This window comes from Haemaphysalis longicornis, unplaced genomic scaffold (genome assembly GCF_048455015.1).
Source record: "Haemaphysalis longicornis isolate Haplotype H1 unplaced genomic scaffold, Haemaphysalis longicornis Haplotype H1 scaffold_7, whole genome shotgun sequence".
NCBI lineage: Eukaryota > Metazoa > Arthropoda > Arachnida > Ixodida > Ixodidae > Haemaphysalis > Haemaphysalis longicornis.
In genome coordinates, this window is record NW_027526422.1 from 19,099,276 (window position 1) to 19,125,821 (window position 26,546).

Consider the following 26,546-nt stretch of genomic DNA (forward strand, 5'->3'; position numbering starts at 1 on the left):
ATAAGGATGATGAAAAAACTTTATTATAGTCGTCTCTGTTAAGACGGAGTCACTGCTTGGGAGTGGCAGTGTCCTCGTTCCTTCACACGGCGGTCAGGAACCCATGGGCCCTGGCGGCGTCCTCCGCCAGATGGACGACTGCTGTTTGGACGCCTGGTCGGGAGCTTAAGCAGCGCGGCCTCCCACTGCTCGTGCCTCGTAATGCGTTCACCTGGTGTGGGTGTCTCCGGTTCACTGGGACACGCCCAAACCATGTCTTGGAGCGTGGCGGCTGCGGCGCCGCACCACTTGCACTGATCTGTGTATGCATCTGGAAAGTTGCGGTGGCGCAGGGTAAGTGTCCGATTGTATCCTGCGCCATGCAACCGATTACCTTCTGCTAAGTGTTCGATGAGCGGCTGGAAGTGTGCGTCGGCCCAATCTATAATGCTGGGTAATTTCTTTATATGTCGTGGGCATCTCAATCTCGGCCTCTAACGAACGACTGATGGAGATGGACATCCACAACACACTAGACGAACTCGGCGAAGCCCAGCGCACAGCACAGTACAACAGACTAGCCGGAAGCGCCACCGGAAGAGCCATCTTAGATCTTCTCCGCATCTCCTACGCAGACCAACACGGAACAAAAATTTTGCTTGGGGGCGAGTTACGCGCGCACCTCAGTGTAGCCCCTTTACCAAGGCTGTACAAGACACACTTTCGGTATTCTGCAGGCAATATGAAACATCGACTTTACCCTTCCTTCGCTGCGACTGCAATCAGGCTGTAAGATTGTTGCACCGCGCAAAGGTGAAGGGCCACACCGTAAACGTTCCTCTTTGTTGCATTTTATGATTTGCTTGGAGAGGTCCCACACATGAAAAGTGCAAATACTTGGCAAGTGTTACTCCGAGGAGTGCTTCAGTGGCTGGGCCATTGGCGAAACATGCATGTTCGATTGCTGCCCGCGGCCGCTGCTTTTGTGATCTAGACGACAGCTAAAAACGTCTGTATGTTGATATTTCGACGCTGGTTAAAGATTCCCAGGTGCTCAAAATTGTTCTGCCTCCCTGAAATATACGGCGAGCACAGGCATAGTTTCGGGGCGCCCAACGCGCAACATTTTTACAAGTGTACTCGCGCGGGAAAAAAAAAAAGAAAAACGCTATCACTTAGGTTTAAATTATTCCGCATATAGTCCATACAGGAATAGTTTCTGTTCTTTTTAGCTGCCTTCAGCCATCGAACAAGCACAAAATCAAGTGGTGTATTGCTCTCTAGACGTCCCTCCTTGGTCCGACGGTTCACATGACTAAACTTGCCATCACTGCGATGGCAGCGAGTGCCGTGGTGCTTCGTGCAATCGTTAGTTGATCACGACGCGTAGAGCGGACAAGTTCAGACCGGCCATCTGCCCTCCTGCGTTGACGTCAGAACTTTGTTACAAACTACTACAGCCAACAAGATCATATCTCGTGTTTTGTAGCTACAAAACTACGGATATACGGCAACACGTTTTTGAGGCATATGATAAAGAACAACATTGGCGATATGTGAATGTTCAAAAAATCCAAGCTGGTGTATTTATATTGGTTTTAAAATTACAGCAAAATTTCTGATTTATACGCAACGCAGAGAATATTGTCACGTGTTTCATCGGCGCCAAGAGACGACTGTGAGGACGAAGAAGTGGTTGAGTGCGCGTGCCCTCTCATCATTGTCATGCAGAGCTCTGGCGCTCGCGCTTGGAACCCTGTGCTCGAGCTATCCCACTAAAAAGGCTCCGGCTGCTTGTACTGACCCAGTCGTCTCCTTCAAGGACCCCGGCTCCTTCAAAGACAATATTATAAAAACTAGGATTAGCTCGAAAAATAAAAAAAATATGCGTGAATAATACTAAAAATTGAACTCCCTAGCTTTTCAAGATACAGAAAAAGGGGACCTAACATTATGGCAATTTCTGAGGATGATTTTTTAATGAGATTTCATGCGCCGACGTTACACAGGTAATGAGGCGCGCCGTAGTGGAAGGCTCCGGATTAATTTTGACCACCTGTGGATCTTTAACGTGCGCCGAAATCTCGAACACACGGGCGTTTTTGCTTTCCGCCTCCATCAGAAAGGCGGCCGCGGCAGCCGGGAATCGAACCAGCATCCTTGGGTTCTGCAGCGCAACGCCTTAGCCACTGAGCCACCTAATAGCATCAAAAAGCAGGGGGAAGGGGGAGGGGGGATACGAACTGATGCTGCGCAAGCTGGTGCTGCAAAATCTTGGAGCTAACAATTTAAAGCGTTTGCTCATGAAAGATGAAACAACGAGTCTGCTTGGCGTTCTCCTCCCACCCTCTGTATTCGACACGCAAAATATAGCCTTGTAGCTTGTAAGCCGACCTGGTAGGCATCTCGCGGGAATACGGCGCCAACCTGTCGACCGTCTGTCCGTGTGTTGCAGCGGGTCCCCGGGGCTCCAGCAAATCACAATCAAGGCAACAAAAATAAAATTGTGGTTGAGGGACTTTCATGCCCGGCACCCTCCATAAGCGTAAGAAGCGAGCTTTGGATATGTTACTGAGCTCCCTCCTCCACGCTCTGTACGGCGGCTACGGTAGTGGGCAGCTGGGATATACGATTTCACTAGATATTATATGACAATGCAAAACACACACCTGTTGAAAGGCGTTTGTTTCTAACAGTTCCGGCTCCAATAGCGCCCTTTTTTTGCGAGTGCTTTGACAGCTCTCAGCAGTGCAACACCGTGGTTTGCTTCAATCTGAATGCGGGCCCTTTGTTGGTGGTTTGGTTGCTGTGCTTCTGTGGGGGTCCGGACAGTTTATCGAACGCCGTTTTATCGACGGACGTTTTATCGAAGCCATTTTATCGAAACTGTTTTTTCCGGCCTTTTCTTGCAGCCAAATTTGGAGTACGTAAAACGGCGTTCGATAAACTGTCTGGGAACCCTTATACTTCTGGGTTCCCAGACAGTTTATCGAACGCCGTTTTATCGAACGGAGTTTTATCAAAAAAATGCCCCTTTTATCGAACGCCGTTTTACGAATGCCCTTTTATCGAACCACCCATGTCCGTTTTATCAAAAGTGTGGTTTTGCCGCTTTCAATGTAATTTTCTGGGTTTATTCTGTTTAACTGCCCATCGCATTACCCTAACCTACAGTTAGCCTCATTCTATATTGCCTCTGCCGGGAATTACACACAAAACCCTGCCTATATAGTTGAAGTACTTCAACTATATAGGCAGGCCTTTGTTTTATTAGAATTTTGTAGCGCCTTCATTGATAGCACTCAAGCATGTATTTTCCTGATTTTTATATTACGGAATTTGCAACCCAAACAACTTGCACAATGTTTCTTAGACGTGTATCGGTGTATTCAAGTTGGTGTTGCTGAAAATCCATTGCGCCATGGTTCATCATTACGTGATCCAAAGTCTTACCCTCCCCCAACTTTTCTAGTCACGTGGATTGCACGCGACTCCTACTTGGACCACGTGGTCACATTGTTTACACCTGGAGAAATATTGTGCCAAGAACTTGGGAAAGATTACTGCTATATGAATTGTACAGGGAGGAGAGGGGGGGGTGGGGGGGGCTTCCAAAAGTGAAAGTGAGCCCCGACAGAGGTCGTGCAGTCAAGGAGGACTCGTCACAAGTGAACCTGTCATAGACAACAACTCATCATAGGTGAACTTGTCGTATAGGACAAGTCGTCATAGGACATCTCGTACTAGGGGAACTCGTAACCTACGACTACTGGATAATCACCTACCCCATCACAATTTGCGTTTTTAGATGCAACGCATCTCATGCTCACCCCTCTGTCCTTCCTGCGTCTGTCCGGCGTTGTCCGCACAGCTGCGCCTCTCCTCCTCTCCTCTCTCCGATAGCGAACACTCTCTCCCAAACAGCTGCGGGTTGGCGCAGCGCGCTCTCACTCCGTTGCTAGGCGCCGGTGGGCGGCGCTGCGCTCGGCGCTGCGCGCGCTGCGCATGTGCAGTACTCTCTCTCTCCGCGCTCTCCTCTCCTTCGGGCGCTGTGAATATAAAGCGGCATGCCGCGCTCCGACGGTCTCAGTCGACGGTCGTCCGCGTTACGCTTGCACTCTCTCGCAGTACTCGACGATTGCTTGATGCTATCGTCGAGCCCCTAACTGTGCACTTTACGGACCACAAGGCACTCATTCTCGTCTGCAATAAAGACCGTACCTGAGCATACGTGTACTGCATGTGCATTGCATGGTGAAAATGGAAAATTACGCCCACCTCCCCTTCGCGTGAGAATCCCTGCTATAAACGTAATCAATACGATGGAAAACGCCAATGGAACCCCCCATGAGATGCGTTGCATCACACCAGGGTTCCCGCGAGTGGAGGTGGGCGTAAATTTTTCGTTAATCATGATCAAATAAAAAATACAGGATTTCGCATAATTCTCTGCTTATGCGTAAACATTCTTACGCCCCTCCTTCACTTCCCCATCCTTACGTTTACTTGGTGGCCTCGGAGGAACACGCCAGAAGAGACAGCGCACTTTGTTGGTTTTTGTGTGCATTGTTAAGGTAATCGCATAAGACCATATTAGATTTTGTTTGTTCGGTCTCAATTTTTTTTTAATTTCCCATATTTATTTACAGGTAATCGAGTGACGGCGCTGTATTGAGTATACCTTCAAGATTTCTCTATTTTTGGTGTTTACCACTTTTGTCTTACTGTTTTTTATGCCTTATGATAAATAGATAAAATAGTACGGGCTTAAAATCCCAGACATGGTGGGGCGCAACGAGGGGGGAGGGGATAGATGAAAACGAACCAAACTGTAGTATGGTGACTAATTTTTTAACTAACTTTTTTCTCGTCAGTTCTAACCAAGGCATCGAAAACAGTAGGACAAGGCTTGGTAACCTCTTAGTAACTGAACTCAGTGCTCATTAAGAATTAGGAATGCAGAAATCGGGAGAGACTTCTGCCAGTGTTCCAGTTAGGTTTTTGACATTGGACTCACAAGCACCAAGAAGTGCCTTACTTATGCAGATCATACGCGGCGAAATAATTAGATTAGATTAGACACAAAAGCGGTGTATAGAAAAAAGTACGAAGAATATCGAGGCATTCTAGTCCATACGCCACAATGCCATGATATGCTTCGGATCAGAGGGTGAAATGGAGATGCAAGGGGATTCGTTATGGCAGTACCACCAGCGCAATGAACAGAACAAAATTTGTGGAGACAAATTTCGCGCATCACAAAAACAAAATGCACGAAGGAAATAAAAGACAACTATAAAGACTACGAATTCTGTTAAATAGACTCGCCGTGGAAAGATTTGCAAATTACATAGCGAAGAGGAAACTAAAAAACGTACTGCAAGTTTTGTTACACGAAAATGCCGGGAAAAACACTTTCGATAAAACGGCTTCGATAAAACATCCGTCCATAAAACGGCATTTGATAAAACGGCGTTCTATAAAACGGCTTCGATAAAACGGCGTTCGATAAACTGTCCGGACCCCGGTTCTGTCACTTTAAACGAGGGGGTCATAAATAATGTCGTGTATTGAACGGAATGGGCTGAGGCAGTGCCAGGGCAATAAACAAGCGCAATGGAGGTCAACGTGAAGTGGTGGCGACTTTCCCTACGGTGAATGCAGGAACGGTTAACGGTGTGTCATGCCGCTGCCCTCCCGTCTCTCACGTTGGTACAGTAGCATTAGTGCTAAATGCTGTAAACTCACTTGAAGTTGTTCAAGTAAGCATTTCGAATGCGTGTACACGTGAGCGAGCTCCGCGCGACAGGGATACGGCCCGTTCGTCACATGGCGTTTCGTCATAGGCCGGTTCGTAATAGGCCGTTTGGTCACATACGATCATTCGTCATAGGCTGGTTCCACAAATTGAAAGTTCGTCACGGGCTGCACAAAACGAATGTCCACGTGGTTTTTTTTTTTTTTTTTTGAACGCATGTGGGTCTCACCGAAGTAGGCATGGTTCCACTCAAAAGAGAGAAGCGAGGCACATGTTTTCTTTTTTCCCTCTTTTGGCCGTACATCTGGGAAAGTTCAGCAAAGAATGCAAGCCAGAGTGGGCAAGTAGGGTGACCTGCGTTGATCAAGAATATAGACAACCCTAGACAGAAAGGTGAGGCAGAGACGTAGCCTAATGACGTCCTTGGAAGACGGGCCACAACGAAGAACCCGCGCCCCCCTTTTCAGTGTTGCGGCCGGCTTGGGCACCCTCCATGGGAACAGGCCCACTCGTCACAGCTGACTCGTCATGGTAAAACTGGTCGAAGAGGCATATGGTTCTAAGTGGTCCCGTAAATGGGGAAGTGGTAGCACCGACCTTCTCATTCTTGGAAATTTCGTCTGGAAGTTTCATTTTGGGCGGATTTAGAGAAGGCTGGGGGGTTGTTAGTGGCTTCAACTCTGATAATTCGTACCAGGTTGACCCTTTCGCGGTTCGTGGGTTGGCCTTTCCTTTTGCTTTTTTGCAGGTGGTGGTTGAAATTATTTTTTGGTTTAACACGCTGTCTCTTTCTTGTCTTACTTCTCCTTCCAAAAGAAATGTGCCACACGGGTACGGATAGATATAGTACAAAACCTATTACCTCCACATTGCAGAAAAAGGATTGTGAGAATAACATGGTTTGTGAGAACAACGTGTGCAAATTAGTTATAATTACACTTTCTTACTGAGCAACCTAACGCACGATGTACAAACGATAATGAGTGACGCCTTTTCACCGCTCACGTCTAAAAACGCACCGCAAATTTTGTTTTACCGTTCCTGTGACGAACTTGTATGACGAATGATCCCATGTGACCAAACGGCCTATTACGAACCGGCCTATGACGAAACGCCATGTGACGAACGGGCCTACACCCCGCGCGACATGCCTGTGAGTTATCCACAGCATGCTAATTATGCTGGTATGACGGTACGCAAATCAGCTGGCAAGATAGCCCGCCACAGACTGTGCAACAGAACGGAAAAAGCAGACATCAACGTAATAGCTGCTTCATCTCGCGTCGCGCAAAAACAAACCGTTAAAACATGCTAACATAAGTAGTCGGATCCCGCTACTTATGCAGAAAGGGGCACTGTGACACTGCGCCTTTTTAAAGCGAAAGCTTTTTTTAGTGGGACTGATCACATTCTGTCAAAAAACTAATACATTCTTCCTTAGACTGGTTGCTCGACCCGAAAGCTCTGATAAGCACACGGCGCGTGCGGGAAACCGAAGACCGCAAATTAACTGTCTTTCTCTCTCTCTTTCTCTCTCTGCCTCTGAAACTGGGCTTCCATTGTGTCAAAATGCTTACTTGAAAATCGCAAAAGTCTCACGGTCTCAAGACAACACGTGCTCCGATCATGAAGGAGTACAATGGTATACCTTTATCTTGTAAATCACTTAACGGTGTACATTCAGATCATTAGTAGTTTCGTTTATTTAGCGCGCGAAAAATCGTCGCATGGGGTCGTTCTTCAGTGGCGGTTTGGGTGTTTGAAGGTTGGACGATCGGTTAGACGCACTTTCAGCGAAAGTTGGACGCACTTTTAGCTTTCGCGCTTCTCTCAGCTACTTTCATTAGAAAGGGACGGTAATGTTTTTTTTTTTTTTTTGCATTGGTTTGTTGTTCTGCACGAGATATGTAACCAAACTGCTACCACCTCACAACTTCGATGACAAATGACACATTCTGCATACATTTGCAGTTTTCAACCCGTATGATAACGTCAGATTCACGTTGCGTTCCTCGGTAACTCGATAGAGCTCCTGAGGCAGTTTTCACGTTGAGGAATTAAAGGAATGGGATTGAACTTCCCGTCCATTCCAGGAGTGGGAATGAGCTAACTTCTATCATTCCGAGGAATTGAAAGGAATGGAATCACGCCCAGTTGTAATTCCTCAGAATGAAATTGAAATGGAATGGGGATGCCCATTCCGCTACACTGCTCTGAGAGCAGTGGTTGCCCCGCTCGGACGGGGCCAGTCAAGAGCTGGTCACGACACGAGCCCTGGCGGTGCGGACGCCCTCTAGGCCTCCCCCAGCCAACTTCCCTGAACGTGAGGTCGAAATAAAGTTCTCTCTCTCTCTCTCTCTCTCTCTCTCTCTCTCTCTCTCTCTCTCTCTCTCTCTCTCTCTCTCTCTCTCTCTCTCGCGCGCGCGCCACCGCAGCGCATGTTGTCGCAAATCGTGTTTGAACCTCCCGCGCAAATCTCACGTGGTTCGGATGAGCCGCAAACGAAGAGGACCATCGGCGAGAGTGTGAAGGGGAGGGCGCTCCCCGGTGGCGACGCATGGCGAGAGTGCGAGGGGGAGGCAGTGAGACATACTGAGCTGTGGCGACCAAGGAGGTTGTATACAACCTCCTTGGTGGCGACGCGCTGACGCCTTAGCAGAGTGTGCCGCCCTCCCCATGACACTTTAGTCAGACGCTGCCCCTCCCTTTTCTTTCTGCCTAGGGTGTCTCGTGCGCTCGCTCGGCTACGCGGGTACCGCCCTTGCCTTCGCCGCCGCCGCCCCTACCAAACCCCTGTACATGGTGCCGATAGGCTGCGCACTAAAAATACATTTAATTCGCTTGGGATTGCAACCCACGCCACCAAAGCATGGGCCATGTGCGTTACCAACGCGCTATTCCCACACGTATACATATAAACACATAAAGTGTTCGTTGTTCTTGTTCCTTTCTTCGAGGCACAACACATTTGAGGGATTAGCCAGGAATCGGGAGCTTTGCGTTGCTAGTGCGCACGCTTCACAGAACTATAAATTGGAACCGTAGCACTCATAGAATAGTTTGTGCCGCGTGACACGTGCCGGCCCGTGAGTAGAACAGGTGCACACCGTCCCTGCAGAAGTCCGATTCTACGGGGCAGCTGTGGCGCGGGCCGACCGGCCTGCTTGGTGACGAAATGCGTGCCAAAAGGCGAGGAAACGAAAGCGACTGATTAAACGCAAACACGACGTTGAAGTGAAGGAGACGGTGGAAGTATTTCTCGCCAAAAAAGGAAGAAACGAAAGCGAAGAAAGAGACGCAGATGCAACGTAGCAGCAGAGGCCTTGTTGCAGCTAAGAATTCCTCAGTAATTACCGCCAGGCTTAGAGCCCCGAGGATTTTAAAGACGATAGTCTTTCTTGGGCTACTTAAACACAGAAATTTTGGTCTGTCTGTATGTCTGTCTGTCTGTCTGTCCGTCTAACTGTCTGTGAATCGATTCAGCCACCCGGCCAAAGTGAAACAACCCCTGCGCAATAGTCGTATATAGTCACAGCTAAATCTACCCGTCTAGGTCCAGTGTAATGTTCATACTTGTCAACATCGTTGAAGATGAACAAAATATTACGTAAATATAAGACAGAAAATCAATACAGAAATGATATTTGCAGTGTTCCTTTACAATAAATCATACATGCTTGATTTTTGCGAAACTAAATACTTCATAAACTGCAGAAAAAAAAAATCACTCCGCCGTCGCCTGCTGTCGCCTGCTGTCGCCCGCGCCACTACATCTTCTCGCGCCATTTTAAGAAATCAACCGGCAACAGTTACAAAAGGTTCCACTAGATAGGTGCCTCGTTCTGCTTGCAACGCACGTGGAGTAGGGAAACGCGGTTCTATAAACGTTGAAGTAGGGCGCCTCGATTAACGCGCGTCTTCGCCGTACGGCAGCGCTGGCATCGAGACACCCGACCTATAGAAGTGGAACGCGGTAAATTTGAAATGATTTAAGCAAACCTTTGGCGTCTTTACCTTGAGAGGAGCGCGACGCAAGAGGAACAACATGAGAGGTGAGCGGGAAAGCAAAGGGAGGAATTTACTTAACAAAAGTCGATAAAGACTATCGTCTTTTCTCGACATTTGCAACGAAAGGAGCAGATCCGCGGCCATTTTTTTTTTATTCCTAATTTTCGTCGTGACTTGGAGTCACGTGCAAAGAAGTGCATAAATGGGGAACGGTCAGGGGGGTTGATTAAGCAGTGTATTGGCAGAAAATAAAAATGAAATCATGCTGTATGCGGCCTTTTCGATGAATATTAAAACAAGTAGGAGGAGGAGGAGGAGGAATGTTTTAAGCAGAACGGAAGATGATGGAGCCGTTCGCTCGTGCAAAAGACGTCCTCAGTCCAGGATGTCCTGGGCACGTGCATCCAGCTGCGCCCGGGGGATGCAGTAAAGGCGTTTTATTAAGCCGATATAGAAAAACAGGAAAATAAAGTGTGAGGTATGGGAGAGGCCTTTGCCCTGCAGTGGGCGTAGATAGGCTGGTGATGATGATGATGATCTTCTCCTTCAGGAAACAGCAGGCTACCGCTGCTGCTCGGGTCCAATTGAACAAGGTATTCAAGGCACGAGCTGGTCAGTCCGCTGTCCAACTTTTTTTCTCTCATAATAAACGTTTCTCTCTCTCTCCCTCTCCTCTCTCTCTGTCCCACTGCCCTGGGGAAGAAGAAGGCATTCCCATAGACGGTGATAAGTGGATAAGCGGGTTTACAAGAAACCTGGATTACATTGTAATTTCGCCCACCGATTATATTTTCTGAAAACAAGTTTAATCGCTGGCTTGGTTAACGGGACCCTCCATGAGAAAACTTTCTATTTTATTAAACTAAACTAATTCTGTTAAATTTTCCAGGTGGAAAATATATTTCCACGTTCGTAATCCACTTATTCCAATTGAGCCTTTTAATTGGAACCAGTTTCCTTTCAATCAGTTTGGTGGTTCACAAGAAAATTTGTTTTCGCCCATGCGAGTGTTGGGCTCGAGCTCAAGACGAACGCTGCGAGAAAAAAAAAAAGAAAAAAGAAACATTCAAGCAATACTGGATATCAGCAAAAAAATCACTGCGTCCCCAAAAACCATGTTATTAATTAGTTATTCAAAATCATTGAGTCAATAAAATTTACCTGAAATGATCGTAATTATGCAAAACAGTAACTAATTACTGAAAACACCACTAGCGCCACACGTAAAATTACAAGCTTTCATCAAGGCCTCGCCTTGTTTTATTTTCCCATGCCGCGTTTTGAGCTTGAGTGATCCGCGAACGCTGCGTGGTGCGAAACATTTGAGATTGCTCTAAGTGATCTCGAAAAGTTTTGAGATGAAGAAAACTCCAATGGGTTTTAGTTCCACAAGCATCCCTGCTCTAACAAACACCAACCAGCCGAGTGGTGCATCAGTGACGCCGGCCGAAGCAACGCAGTCCAGGGCGGCGCCATTCCGGTACGAAGACACGATGTCTGATCGAACGCCCAATTCTATTCGCGGATTCGACCAGACGCAGGTTGACCGCAGTCGGCCGCCCGTTGCCCTCGGGGCGGCGGTGGAAGAGCAGCGCGTTTGGCCTCAATCGGTGAACGCCGGTTCTGTGTGGGGTCCTCGTTTCGTGGACAGTTGCGACAAAAGGGGTGACGATGGCGGCGCGGTGCGAGGCCCAGTGAACCCGGCGCCCAGCGTGCGGCCGAAGAACCTCGGCCGCGGTCGGGGCCAGCGACGCCGTGAGCAAGAAAACGCCGCTCCCGGGCCTTGCCAAGTTTGGGGTGCCGTGAGGGAGGAACGTGTTTGGACCGGCAGCACGAGCGGTACGTCCTTGTGTTCGGCGAGGATTTCAAGGTGGGATCGCAGCGGTCGTACCGAATCGCGTAGCCGCGCCGATGACGACATGGACTGGCGCAGCAGCTGCTCGCAGCCGGCCGCCGCCGACGTCCTCGGAGGGAGTCGGTTCGAGGCGCCAGCCAGTGGCAGCCGCCCGTCCGAGGTTCCTACGTCGAGGACCTTTCATCTGACTGAACTCAGAAACGAGGGCATGAGACTCGCTGGCGTGGGGTCCGCACCTGCGCCGAGTTTCGGCCAGAGGGTGCCGCTCAGGCGTCCGAACACCTCAGCTCCGCCCCTGACTGCGGGAACCCCGGCGGAAAGAAAAAATGGCGAAAGCGCGTCGAAAGAAGAGAAGCCTACGTCAGCCGGGAAACCAGCCGAACCAGTCCCGCTTGCGCCAGCGTTGCCTTCGGCTGCACCGACTCTGGCAGGGGCTGGGGAAAACAGCTGGCAGCATGGGAAGCCCTGGCCCCAGCAGGCACCAGGGCTCGGGTCGCCTCCAGGCTTAGACAGCACACTTCCACCTGCAAGCTGGGGGCAAGCTGCTACTCACACTACGTGCACGGGGAGTGACAAGCCTGAAACCGAAAGGCCTACTCGGGCGACGAGGCCTGCTGCTGACTCGCGTAGGCCACTAGGCATTGGACTTCGTGGACCAACTTATCCCACTGCCGCAGCGGATCCAAGCGAAGTAGGAGGCTCGGCGAGCGTTGAGGTCCCCTCGTCCCGCCACGACGGGCTTGCTGGTACCGGGAAGTTGACGGACCATGAGGAAGGCGAGTTGATGGTGAAGCTCGCCAACCTGTCGATTTCGCACTCGGGGACGGGCGATGCCCATTGGAAATTGTACTGGTGGCTCTACAAAGATGACGCGGGCGACGTGCAAGGGCCGTTCTCGCCGGCGCAAATGATGGACTGGTTTGCGCACGGTTTTCTCTCCACGAACTTAATGATGAAGCGAGTTTGTGATATGAGCTTCAAAGACCTGGGCACGTTGATCAAGACGTGGAGGGGCCTTCCGTTTGCGGCCGGTGTCTGCGTCAGTATGCCCCCACAACCGTAGCACAAACTGTGCGCTTCACGAGAACTCCTGTGTTGTTTTAATTCCTCCCCCGCCTCCTCTACTCACTCCGCATTACCTTTGCCCTCTTTTGGTCCTTCTGGCCGTGCAAAATGCCGCGTCTGCTTGTCTCAGGACACTTTCTGGCACACGTGGGTGTGCTTCCGCATGTACATGGGTCCTTGTCTCTTGCATCTCACATTAAAAGGATATGTACAGACGCACGCATTATCTTCAGAGAATATTTGTGTGCCACCCAACAGAGAGGTATGAGACATTTTTATCGTTTGTGATGACGACGCTGCACTTCACCAACGTGCAGCACTGCGTCCTGAGTACGACTAGCGTCACTAAATAAAGGCTTTTAGAGTATCGGCACTCTTTTCTCATTGTTATGTGCCGCGAGGATTTTCATTGGTCGGTCGGCACAATGTGATATTTGTTTACATATGGGCGCAGCCATTTTGTTCCTGGGCGCCTCTCCTCTCACTATGCTGCGCGGACGCTAGAGCGGTCGGTCACACACTGCCCGTCACAACCGGCGGCGGTTGCGTTGCGAGAGATGGCAACACTGCAAGCCAGAAACAAAATGGCCCCCAGATGCTTCCGGCCTTCCGGGTGCCCGGACTTCGAAGTGGCGGTACTCTTAAGCGTAACTTATTTAGTGACGCTAGGCGCAACCATTTTGTTTCTGGGAGCCTCTCTTCTCTCTCTCTGCTGCGTGGACGCTAGAGCGGCCGGTCACACTCTGTCACAACCGGCGGCGGTTTATGTAGCACTAGTAGTAGTCGCAAACTTTATTCACAACAAAGATAGAAGGGGAGGGGTGGAGTTAAGGGTGGAATCCTATTTCCAGGACTCCAGTGACGAAAGCCCCTAGCTTGGCTCTTTCCAGCAGTTATCGCTGACTGGAGCGATCCGAGCTGGACAGTGCCGCTTCCCAGGACTCTATTGATGTGCTGTAGTTGTTCTGTTGCCATATGGTCGGGCAGTTCCATACAGTGTGGAAGAGGTCTGCATTCTGATGGCATTTATGGCATTCTTCGTTATACTTATCCGGAAACATAAGTGCTAATCTGGACTTACATGGGTTGGTATTGGTCTGGATTTTCGTAAGATTTCTGGCCTCCTCTGCGTCTAGTAGAAGGTGAGGTGTCGGCATTGTTTTTCTGGTTAGTCGGCATAACCGGAGTCGGTCGGCAGCCGCACTGTATGGAGGAAGGGCGTATGAATGCTCAGACTCCCCGCGGCCCATGATTTGCTTCGCGAGGGAGTCCGCTCTTTCGTTTCCTTCCAGTCCCTGATGGGCCTGGGTCCATATTATTTTGTGTTTGCCTTTCGGTGTCAGATCCATTATATTATTTGCTGTTTTAGGAATTAGTTCGCAAATTAGGTTTCTAATTGCTCTCGTGAAGTCAGTAATCATGGTGAGATTTTTCTTTTTGTGCTCGCCCCACCTTATGGCCATTAGGATGGCGGTGGTTTCGGCTTCTTGTACAAGAATGTTCTGTTTGCTGCTCATTAGGAAGTCTAGAGTTTTCCCGTCGCAGTTGACTACCCCCGCTGAGGCGTTGCCACGGCTGTTAGTTGCCGCGTCGGTGTAGACTGCATCCGGGTCTTTGCCGTAGGTCTTCCTAATGTATCTTGTTCTTGCTAGTCTTCTTCCTTTGTTGTATGTAGGATTCATTTTTTGGGGAATAGGTGGAATTTTGAGGCTTGCTCTTTGTTGAGGAGAAAGTTCTGCCGTTCTCTGTATGTACTCTGAGTGAACTGAGTACCCGGCTCTTCTCGGTATTTCTGTTCCAGTCTTGGTTTTCAGTAGTCGTTCTTTCTGGGCTTCCAGGAGAGTCTCTGTGACCTCCCGAAAGGTATTGCACACTCTCAACTTGTAGAATTTCTCATTTGAGGTGTATATGGGAAGGCCGAGAGCTGCCTTGTAGGCAGTTCTGATAAGTGCGTCGACTCTCTCATGTTGATTTGCGTCGATGTGGTGGTACTGTAAGCTGTAAGTAATTCTACTCATGATTAATGCTTGCACCAGATTGAGAGTATCTTCTTCTCTCATGCCTTTTCTTGTTCTTGTGATTCTTCGGATGACTCTAGCCAATTGTTGTGTTGTTTTCTTTAGCTTGTCCAAACCAAGGTGGTGGTGGCCTTGTTGTCGTTTTGTATGTGCATGCCTAATATTCTTATCGTCGGCTTGAAAAGAATGTTTTGGTTGTCAATTACTATGCTTCCAGAGGGAATTTCCTCTTTGGAGGGTCTTATTCTAATGAGTTCAGTTTTTTCCGGGGCACATTTTAGACTATCTCTTCGTATCGGCTCTTGTAGCTTGTTGATTGTTTCTTGTAGGATCAGTAGTTTTTCTGAGAGGGTTCCACTTGTGGTCCACATGGTGATGCCATCTGCGTAGATTGATTTGCCGATGTGTTCTTTCTCTTCCAATTTCTTGGCTATTTCAATCATTGTCAGGTTGAACAGCACTGGGGAGATGATGGCCCCTTGTGGAGTTCCCCCTGTTAGGCATTTCAAAAGGTTCAGATCTAGTGTTTCCAATGCCAATGGTGGCTGTTCTATTTGAAAGGAAGTTTCTGATGTAATCATAAACTTTATTGCCGCATCCTGCAGGCCTTTTCAGCTGCTTGCAATATTGCCTCATGCAACACGTAGTCAAATGCCCCTTTCAGATCCAGGGCTAATACAATTTGATCGTAGTCGTCATTGCGATTGAGAATGTCGTGTCTCAGCTGTAGAAAGGCATCTTGGGTGGATATTCCACTGCGGAAACCAATCATACAGTGTGGAAACGTTGTTTTCCTCCAAGTTCTTTTGAAGCCTTGTCGTGATGATTCTTTCGTACACCTTTTCTACGCATGAGGTCAGTGATATCGGTCGCAAATTTTCAATACCCGGTGTCTTCCCTGATTTGGGTATTGTCGTAATTGTCGAGTGTTTACGCTGCATAAGTAATCGGTTCGTCTTCCATAGCTTTTAATTTATGTATGCAGCTAATGCTTCCAGTTGGGAGTCATATAGGTTCCTGAGTATGTTATTGTTAATTCCATCTTCTCCTGTCGCACTCTTCCGTTTGCTGGCAAGGATGGCTTGATATACTTCCTCTTTTGTGATGTCACTGTCTAGCTTTGCATTTTGGGAACCTTGGTATTCTCTTGTAGAGGGGGCAATTTTCGCGTTCAGTTCAAATATGTCTTTTAGGGCTTTAATGAGTTCCGCGTTGGTGCTTTCGAAACTTTTGGCCACTCTGTTGATGTTGTGTCCGGTCTCCCTTCTTGTAGTCTCCGTATTGCGCATACCTTTAATTATTGCCCATGTCTTCGAGGTATTTAGGGTATTCTTGAGTGTGTCACAGAAGTCTTGCCAATTCTGATTAGCGAGTTGTATCGCGTGCTTCCTAGCTAGATTCGTGACCTTTTTAATTCTTGCTTTTAGCTTCTTGTTGTGTCTTTTCTTTTTCATCGCTTAGTTAGCTTTTATTTCTTGTTCCATAGACTGATAAGATGGTTATCGACACACATGTATGCGCTCTCTTCTCCAAATTCTTTGGTGGACTGTTTGAGAGATTCTTTTATGTCATGACACCAGATGTCTATGTCTTCTATTTCTTCTTTTTCTCTTATAGCTTTTCGCGAAAGACGTCCCAATTAGTGATCTTTTGTTTTCTTGCTTTTCTTCTAAATTTGTCTGATTTCGTCCTGATCTCTACTATATCGTGATTGCTGCCGAGATTCTCACCCGTATTCGTCCAGATCGTGAGTCTGTCCTTGGTGGGCACAATGGTCGAGTCAGGGCATGTATCTTCGCATGTGTGGTTACCCGTTCTGGTGGGGTATGCCGTATCATTGATCGTTTGGAGATTTCAATTGAATTTCTTCCTTTTACGGAGTTATACTTGTAGTTCCATTCATTATGTGGAGCATTCATGTCTCCCAAGATTATGACTTTATTGTTCCGGGTTAGGCGCATCTTCTCTTGGAAAAGAGGTGTAAAACTCTCTTTCGGGTTGGAGGGAGAGCTGTATATGTTCAATATGAAGAAACTCTTCTGTCCTCTCTGGGTGGGGTATATTTCAACCAAGTTCGCTGACGGTTCTCTAGTGGATAAGTAGTGCTTCCGGCAAGTTGTCTTTTTTTACGTATACGGCTGCTCTGAAGTATTTTGAAAGGTCCATCCTATTGTATCCCCTCAGACTAGTTTGCACCTTTACTTCTTGCAGGCATATGACGTCTGGTTTCAGTTCTATGGTGGTTATGTACGTTTTTAACGAGTATTTCTTATTATGTAGGCTTCTACAATTCCATTGCCATATTATTAATTGTTCTTGAATTTGGTGCCATCTATAGGTCATCTTCTGAGTCTGTGTCATCGGATTCGCCTCGATTTGGCTTTGCTCATTTTCAATGATTATTTGTTTTGGATTCTTGCTCGCTCGTGTATCTTCGAGCTTCCGCTTATTAGGTTCGCCTGGTCCATTGGGATTTGTGCATTATCTTCTCCTGTGACTTTGCTCCAATCCATGAGGATTTTTTTAAAACTCTACTTCTATTTCTATTCTAAATTCTTGAATTTTCTTGTTCATTCGACAACTAATTAGATTTTCGTCCAGTATTGCTATGGTTCGAGCGCCAGATGTGGAGGGGGCAAGTTCAGTTTCTGTTTGGGTTGGGTTTCTTCTGAAATCTCGTATTTCCCTAATTTCTTCCTTAAGATTACATTTCCTGTTTTAATGTGTAATATAAGTTCTTTGAGAGCTGCAATTTCATCTTTATATTTGTTTTGCTTGGACATTTTGGGCTTATGGCAAATATAGTCCTGGGAAGCTGCATCTGCCCAGCTCCCCTTACTTCTGTCGTCTTCTTTGCTTCTCTTCTTCTTGAGGGCCTTGGTCCCAGAACCCTTGGGTTTCCCTTGGGTTGGTCGGTCCTCTCGGTATCCTGGCTCCGGGTGGTGTTCCAGCTCTGGCCACTCGTCGTCGAACCATCTTGGTCTGCTTTGCTTCGTTGAAATTTTGCTTCTGTTGGCTGGTGGGATTCTGGGGCTACGGAATTTCAGCTCGCACTCCTTGGAGCCCGTGTGGTGTGCCTTTTTGCAGAGCGCGCATTGGGGCGTGCAGTTTGTGATCTTTCGCAGGGTTTTCTTCTCCGCACGGCGAGCATATGTTGGCGTTGGGTTCCGGGCATACGTCGGCTCTGGGCCCCGTTTTTCTGCATATATGGCAGACCAGTCTTGTAGCCTTGTATAGGTAGCACGTCATTTCCCCTCCGTAAAAGTAGACGGCGCGGGGAACCGTGTTGCCCTCGAAGGTGACAAGAGCGGTGGCCGATTTGCCCAGCATGCGTGCGAACACGATCTTAGTGTCGATGGTCCGCACGCGCAGGCCGTCCATAATTTCTTCTGAGGTAGTGCCAGGTGCAAAGCCACGAACGACGCCTTTAACTTGTTGTTCGGAATAAGCCACGTACGATTTTACATTATACTTTCTTTCTCCGATGGTGAGGGTTTCTATGGTTCTAAATTCGTTAGCGGCTTCTTGGTTCGGTGCGCTAACCGAGATGATGTTCGAAGTCCACTTCGGTCTTACTTTGGCCTCTTGAAGGTTATTCGCCCCACTGGGGCATGCTCTCGCTATAGATGTACTATCTTAGAACGGGGAGCAAGTGGGCTGGTTGGCGCATGTTTAAAAATGTAAGAAACAGCGCAAAGTACAGGACGTAGAGTATAAGACAAACACGTGGCGCTGACTAACAACCAAGTTGTTGCTTGCAGGCGGCTTATATACACACCTACAAAACAATGGAAAGGGAAATGGAAATTACAGAAGGCAAGGGAAGAGGAAATTACAGATGGCATGAAATGTACACGAGTTCTTATCACATGGTCATCGATACGTAAGGCCCACTTATACATTTGAAAGATACGCGATTTCATTTTCATACAGAAGCACGGAAGGTTCGCTTACACATTTATCGCCCCCTCTGACTAATGCAAAAGGCTTCAAAAATTTCACGTGTGCGTTTGTTTGCATATCTTCGAATGATACGACACTGATCAAATTTTGGTTCGCACTTACACCGGCGACAGTGCGCAGCTAAATCGAATGTCGGCGGTCACCTAGCGCTGCGCACTGTCGCCAGTGTAAGTGCGAACCAAAATTTGATCCGTGTCGTATCATTCGAAGATATGCAAGCAAACGCACACGTGAAATTTTTGAAGCCTTTTGCATTAGTCAGAGGGGCGATAAATGTGTAGGCAAACCTCCCGTGCTTCTGTATGAAAATGAAATCGCGTATCTTTCAAATGTGTAACTGGGCCTTACGTATCGATGACCATGTGATAAGAACTCGTGTACATTTCATGCCATCTGTAATTTCCTCCTCCCTTGCCTTCTGTAATTTCCATTTCCCTTTCCATTGTTTTGTAGATGTGTATATAAGCCGCCTGCAAGCAATAAAACTTGGTTGTTAGTCAGCGCCACGTGTTTGTCTTACACTCTACGTCCTGTCCTTTGCGCTGTTTCTTACATTTTTAAATCTCGCTATAGCTTGGGTGATTTGGGGCACCGCGAACGAACTTATTGTCTTATGGCGATTTTGAAGTCCTGCTTGGGAAGGTTTGGAATCCTTCTCTTAAGGGCTACGCTGAGCTTCGGAGCGCTCTTCTCCGATTTCTCCGGCGCCTGCGTGTCCTTTGCTGCAGCTGCTTGTATCTTCATTTCTTCCTAATCTTCTGCGTGGTCCTCCTACTGAGCGCCTCTTGAGGTCGCCAACCCATATATTTCGGTTGGAAGGGTGATATTTCGCTCGATTCTAGCGGATTCGTCGGGAGCACACGAGCGACACGTCCGCTTTCCAACGGCCGGTCGCGGCGGTTTCATTGGGAGAGCTCAGAGATGGCACCACTGCAAGCCAGAAACAAAATGGCCCCCAGGCGCTTCCGGGTGCGCGAAGTGGCGGTACTCTTAAGCGTAGCTTAGTGGGACCGCAGGCCGCTCCTTGTCAAATACAGTGGCGGATGAGTAGGGCGGACTCACACGCCGTTGCCCTTCGGGAGCGTCTTCTTGATTCCTATCCTCGGCATGGACGGCGGTGTGTCAATTACGTTGGGTGCAGCGATTGTGTGGCTCGTTCAGTAGCAGAACTAATTAATGGCCCATCGAGGGGAAAAGCCAGCGTCTGTAGCCGCAAAACGGCTCCTAAACCTCCAGTTGGCTGCGACGGGTAGTACATTTACCCGTAGATCTGTATCGGAGAACGCTTTCCCGAGATTTTTCTGACATTAGGCCTATAGTTTAGCTTTGAGGTCCAACGACGGTTATGGGTACCAACAGCTTGATGCCCCTGCAGGAATTTCTAGCGGCCGTTTCTTCTGTTCAACGCCGCTCGTGCACAAAGTTCTCTTTCCACGCCCCTCCTGAGTGTTCCATCCTCCTGTTGTTCTCTCCCGGCCATATGGGCTTTGGCGGTGCGGAGAAGGCACACCAGGCGGCCGGACCCTTGGAGGAAAGAAAAGCTTAGGAGAGGCCCCGGTGGTCACCCGTGCATTGGGACAAGTGTGGAGAAAGTCACGTGGTTTTTCTTTTAAGCGCATTGGTGGTCACGTTCGTCGGGTGTTCTAGCAACGACGCCGAAGGCCGGCCCACCGAGGCCCTGCGTCACTGCGCGGCCCAACCCGTAGCCAGTGGTCGGCAGGAGGAGACGAAGCAGACGGCAGTTGATCGAGCGATGGCGGAAAAGGTAGGGCCTCCGGAAATGGCTTTTCCGGCTTCAGCAGAAGTGACGTGAGGGCCCCTCACCTAGAGGCACTAATCATTTTCCGTGATGTCACCCTCCACCACACGCTCTCACGCACCACCTATCACCTCTCGTTTTTCCCTTTAGAATCCGCACTCAGGACCGCCTCCTCTTCCCTCCCTCTTTCTCAGCCACGGCCATGTGGCTTCTCCCACATCGATTAAAGTTATTCAATCAATGAAGACAAATACAAGCAACATTACCTCCCCACTCGAGCGTCTCAGCCCACATCTCACCATCCTTCTTTCCCACCCCCGCTTGCCACACTGCGGGGACTACGATGACGCCATCAGGCACTGCCACGCCCTGCTTCTTCCCCCACCCCCTTCTCCCCTCCCCACGACTCCAGGTTGTCTGCCCTCGCGCGCTCGGACTGCCAGAAAAAGAGACAAACGACTTTATTTGGCCCGACAATTTTGAGCGTCGGCGAACGCCCAGTCCTGGTGCGCCCTGGTCACGATAGGAGGCGAAATTGCTCATTGCGGCAAGCGCGGGCGAGCGCCCAGAATGTCACAATAACCAACGCGGACTACGAAGGTTCGTTGTTGCGACGGCGAAGGAGAGAGAGGTGACACTTGATTATTGAAATGATAGCGTCCAATGCCGCGGCCGCAGCGTGAAATGCTGATCGCGGCGGCCGCGCAGTTTGTTCTCTCGCAACAGAGGCCGCTACCCTAACATTGGTCAAGCGCTTGTGACGTTATCTGGCCGCCTAAGTGAACGTCGTTTCCCCTCTTGTCTTGTTATTGCTTCGTGACCTTAGTCGACAGGGCTCGCCCCCAGAGAGCTGCCCTTCCGCGGCTCAACAGTGCCTAGGCCTGGTCAGGAATAAAACGTTTCCCTCTTTCTCTTCCTCACAGCTTGACGTACTATGAGTGTCATCTCATGCAACACCGAAAGCTTCAACGTTGGCACTACCTAACGGTAAGTCTGCAACCTTAGATTTCAGCCCCTAAAGAACAAGCAGGGTTCCGTAGGCTACGACTCGGTCGAAACCTCAGCAGTCATTCAGGGGGTAGATGACCATTATGTAAGAATACTAGAGGATATCTACAATGGGTCCACAGCTACCATCATCCTCCATAAGGAGATCAGTAAAATACCTGTAAGGAAGGGCGTCAGACAAGGAGACACAATCTCTCCAATGTTCTTCACAGCATGTTTACAAAAAGTATTCAGAACGTTGGATTGGGAACAGGTGGGAGTAAGGGTTAATGGAGAATACCTTAGTAACCTCAGATTTGCTGATGACATTGCCTTGCTAAGTAAATCAGGCGACGAATTGCAAAGCATGCTTTTCGCACTGGACAAACAGAGTACAAACGTGGGCCTGAAAATTAATATGCAGAAAACCAAAGTAATGCTCAATAACCTCGGGACAGCACGGTGATTTGAGATAGGTGGCGAGGCAGTGGAAGTGGTAAGCGAATATGTATACTTAGGCCAAGTTGTGACCCCGTATCCCAACCCCATGAGGCAGAGATAATTATAAGGATAAGAACAGGGGTGGGGGGGGGGGGGGGAGTGCATACGGCAGACATTTTCAGATAATTAATGGCAGCCTACCATTGTCCCTGAAGAAGAAAGTGTATGACAGCTGCATCTTACCGGTACTCACTTACAGGGCAGAAACTTGGAGGCTCACTAAGAGGGTTCAACTTAAGAACGACTCAACGGGCAATGGAGCGGAAGATGATAGGTGTAACGTTAAGGGACAAGAAGAGATCGGAGTGGGTCAGGGAACAAACGCGTGTTAAGGACATATTAGTAGAAATTAAGAAGAAGAAATGGACGTGGGCAGGGCATGTAATGCGAAGGCAAGATAACCATTTGGTCATTAGGCATAACAGAGTGGATCCCTAGAGAAGGCAAGCGTTGCAAGGGGCGGCAGTAAGTTAGATGGGCAGATGAGATCAAGAAGTTTGCGGGGATAAATTGGTCGCAGTTAGCACAGGGCCGGGGTAATTAGAGATTAATGGGAAAGACCTTTTCTCTGCCGCATCGCCCTCCTGTTTGCCTGCAGTGGGCGTAGATAGGCTGGTGGTGATGATGATGATGATGATGAACGGTAAGTCAAACAAGTTCGACAGCAGAGGTGTACTCACCAACGCTTTCCCGGATATTCCGTTTCGCGCGGGTCCCGAAGCTTGGCCGCCTCACCACCGCGCCAGACCGCTCAGCGAGTGACTACTACCGTACCGCTACGTAGTCTACACCGTCGGCGGCTGCAATCTTGGCTTAGCGAAAGGTGGCCGCCCCCGATAGTAGACCGCAGATACCCCTAAGTCAGGGGTCGGCAACCTATGCTGCCCGCGGCGCAGTATTTGCGGCCCCAGCACGTCGTCAGAACCCGCACCCCCCACCCTCCCCCGTCACTTCCTTTCTGAAGGCCGACACGCCAGTTTTGACCTCAAATCGGGTTAGAGGTACGGGAGACAGAAACATAGAATTGATTGGCATTATCCCTCATCTTCACACTTAGACAGATTATTGTCAAATATTCTCAACTCGCTGAACTTTTTCTCTTTGCCTGCAACACCCCCCCCCCCCCCCCCCCCCCCCCCCCCTCGTGCCGGCTTCATGCAATTAGGCCCTCCACCTCAAAAGGTTGCCGACCTCTTCCCTGAGCAAAAGGTTACTCACAGCGAAAAGCTCGAAGGGGCACTCAGCGGCGGTGACTGGGACCTTTGCTTTCGCATTCACAACTCGTAAGAAGGGCCCGGATGTCCTCGGAGTCGCCTTCAGCAGATACCATTGAAGTACATTGCCTCTGCCATCGAAGACCATTCCTGTTTCGCCCTACTTTAGCTATATCGCCATCCCCCTCTGTAACTCATTTGTCCTCGAGGATAGTATAAATTAAATGACGTGGATGTGGTTCCTCAGTCCGAAAGGCCAGTAGTCGCTGTGCGTCCGGGTGAGCGCTGGTCATTACGCTCGCCCACAGCTCTGTGAGGAGAAGAGGGGAGGAAAGAGGTGGGAGGCTGGGTCGTGAGCACAGCTGATGATGGTACCGATTAGACTGCCCGGTGGTTGAAAGCAAAATTGCATTTTGCGCCGCATTTGGTTACGTATAGGCGGTGAGGCAGGTGGGGTGAGGGGAAAGTGTTGGTGCGGATTCTGTGGAGAATAGAATTCCTGTGTGCTGAGAAGATGGGGGCGGGGGGAGGGTTGTCTAAGCGCGGGGATATGCTGGGTGAGGCTTTGGAAGGTGACCAGGGGAGCAGTTCCCAAGGCGTCCTCGATCGGTTGCGTGGAAAGAAAGGGCGCAGGCTTTCTGGTAGGCCGAGTTGCTGCCCGTCAGGGAGGGTGGGCTGGTGTCCACACAATGTCGCTGTTCCAAGGAGGGGTGGGGGGGGGGGGGGGGGGGTTGTGTAGCTGGAGGGTTGTCGGACGCCTTGCCCGACAAGAAGCTGCGACGTGAAGCCTGGAAGGAGTCCGTGAGATTGAAGGCGAATTCTACGGCGATTGGGTAGTGAATGGGTAGATCTGGGTAGTGAATGGGTAGAAAATGATTCTGGGCAGTGACCACTGCCATACGACGAGAAGGAAAAGAAGTGAAATAAGGGAAGGAAGGAACTAAAGGCAAATAAACATTTGATTTGATTTCAATGACACCCAGCAGTGCATAACGCAAGGAAGGCACATTTCAGAGTTAATATTAATACGAGCGCATGTACGTACGTCGGTCTGTCCCAGCAAAGGAACAACAACAAGAATGCTGCCGTTACCGTAAGAAGCGCGGCGCACATATGCCCACAGTCGTCACGACTACCCTCCAGTGAGCAGAAAACGTGCGTAAGTGCAAGTGATTCTCTGAGTAATTCTCCTAAGCCAAACAATAATTCAAAGAACCTCCAAATATTTAGGTAATTTTAAGTAATTGCAATTTGTTTACTATCAATGGCTAGCCATTTTAAGTAATTTCATGCAACTGCAACGGATTGTAAGTAATTTTCAGTTATAAATCGCGTTGCACCCCCCCCCCCCCCCCCCCCCCCGCCCCACCGCCTCCTCAAGTTTTCAATTCAGGGGAAGGAGGCGGTAGAGGTTGTAGGGGTCACTAACTCTGCCTGATATAATAAAGACCCCAAATATTTATTTTATTTCGCAATTTACGCACCAAACATAACCAATTTCCATTAGCTAACAATACGAAAATGAGGAATTTTATTTATTTTCCCGGGGAAAAAATGAACAAAACAGTCAGAAGGACTTGTAGAGTATGGTGCGACGTCCCAGAGTTTTTATGTTGTTATTCTTTTTAACCTCTTTTTTTTCTTTTTTCCTGTTCTCCCTTTCTCCTTTTTGTAGGGGTCCCGCGCCTTTCGAAACGAAATCCTGCTTCAGCTACTGCCTAGCTGGCACATACATGGTCTGCTCGACGGTACTGCAAAGCTTTCGCTCCAGCACTTTCACTCGGTGTCCTGGCAGGAGGCGAACTACATATCTACGCGTTCACGTAAGTTAATATCGGCGTCACTGCGTGGACCTTCTATGTGTCCCTTGGGAACACATGCGGCCACACGATCGTAATATATGTGTAAAAAACGTGCGAACGGACACTATAAGCCAAAATAGTCAACGTGACCCATACTTGCGTGCGTTTTGCTCCATGGCGTCACCGTCTCGCCTTGTCCTTTTGCTTGGGGGGTTATGTGCACTTGTGAAATGCCTAGTCGCAGCATCGGGGTCAGCACGTTTTTTGCCCTTCGATCGACGACGGAAGCACCGCCGCGGGCGCTCGTTGACGATAGGCTTCCGCTTAGTATGCATGCCGGCGCAACGCAGGCGCGACGCTTTCCGCTATCGGATGCGCCTCGTTGTGCACAGCCGTCAGCGGGAGCCCAAGGAGTCAATTCTGTTAGGACTTTCACTCCGTGTCCTGGCAGGAGGCGAACTACATATCTATGTGTCCAGGAGAGTGCGACAATCCCGGGCACACAAAAAATGTTAATAATTACGCCGAAGTCCCACCCATATGGCTTCTCAAAAGATGCAACCTCCGTTCTCGTTTCATTAGCAGCGTGAAGAGCAAAGTTAAACAGAAATCTCACTGGCTAACCCTCTCCACGCGTTACTATAGGCCTACGGATACAGGGATTTATACACTTACCCAACACCCCTAACACCCCTTCAAAAGGATTTGGACCCTCCCTCCCCGCCCCCCCCCCCCCCAAAAAAAAAAAAAAAAAAAAAAGTTCACAACCACGGGCACCCCGCTCAGGGATTTATACACGCTTCCCAACAGACCCCAAAACCACCACCCCCACCCCCCGGAGGATTTCGCCACCTCCCTAAAATTGAAATTCTAGATAAACCCCTGTAGATATAGGTGAAAACTTCGGACCTGTTTATTAGAAAATATTATGCCTCAGGGTTCGAGCCAACTGGATCCATCGCATGCTTCAGATGCTGCTTTTAGATCGCGGGAGCAGCGCGACAGGTTGAAAACGGAGACTTCTAGACATTTCAGCAATTTCGTTTCTCCTCAGGGGACGACGACATAGCCAATAAGCAGTTGAACCAGCCGCTTGAGGGCAAGAGCACGTACGCTTTACAAAGTACTCATACACGTAGGATAAGAGGCAAGGAAAGGCGCAAGCAACACGCGTCAGCCTTGTATTTGCAATGAACTTAGTAAACGGATCTCATAACCCGATTCAAACCGCACGCGTTTCAGGTAGGAACGCAGAACGCTTCGCGGACAAAGCGATAAAAAATGCGTTTTTTGATTTTGTTTTACTGGCGGTTGTCTGATCTCGCATTTCGCATTGGAGAGTTTTTTGTAGTAGTAGCGAATCGTAGCATCAAAATAATCAAAATCGTGTAGTAGTAAAAGCCACTGAAAGTACATGAGCTTCGCAGATGAGATGAGAACCTTTGCAAAATCGAAATCGAAAACACTTTCAGAAAGAAAAAAGAAAAGCAGAACAGGCAAGTTGGTGGGATTTCGCTTTATGGCCTATGCAGATCTGAAAGTTTACCGGTTAATTGCGTTATTCGTGTATCGGGCAAAATTAGCGCGAGAAAAAATGTTAAGCTGACTACTAGCGCCACCTGCAAAACGGCAAGCAT

The 26,546-nt window shown here is 48.9% G+C and overlaps 1 long non-coding RNA gene across 1 annotated transcript; it reads right to left on the reverse strand.

Annotated features, from left to right (window-relative positions):
* LOC144147217 (uncharacterized) lies at positions 1–25,158 on the reverse strand. The gene is made up of 2 exons (XR_013317863.1): positions 25,066–25,158; positions 1–310 (listed from the first exon to the last, which is right to left on the reverse strand). It is a non-coding gene; the product is annotated as an uncharacterized LOC144147217 (long non-coding RNA).
* Positions 25,159–26,546: the final 1,388 nt, after the last annotated feature.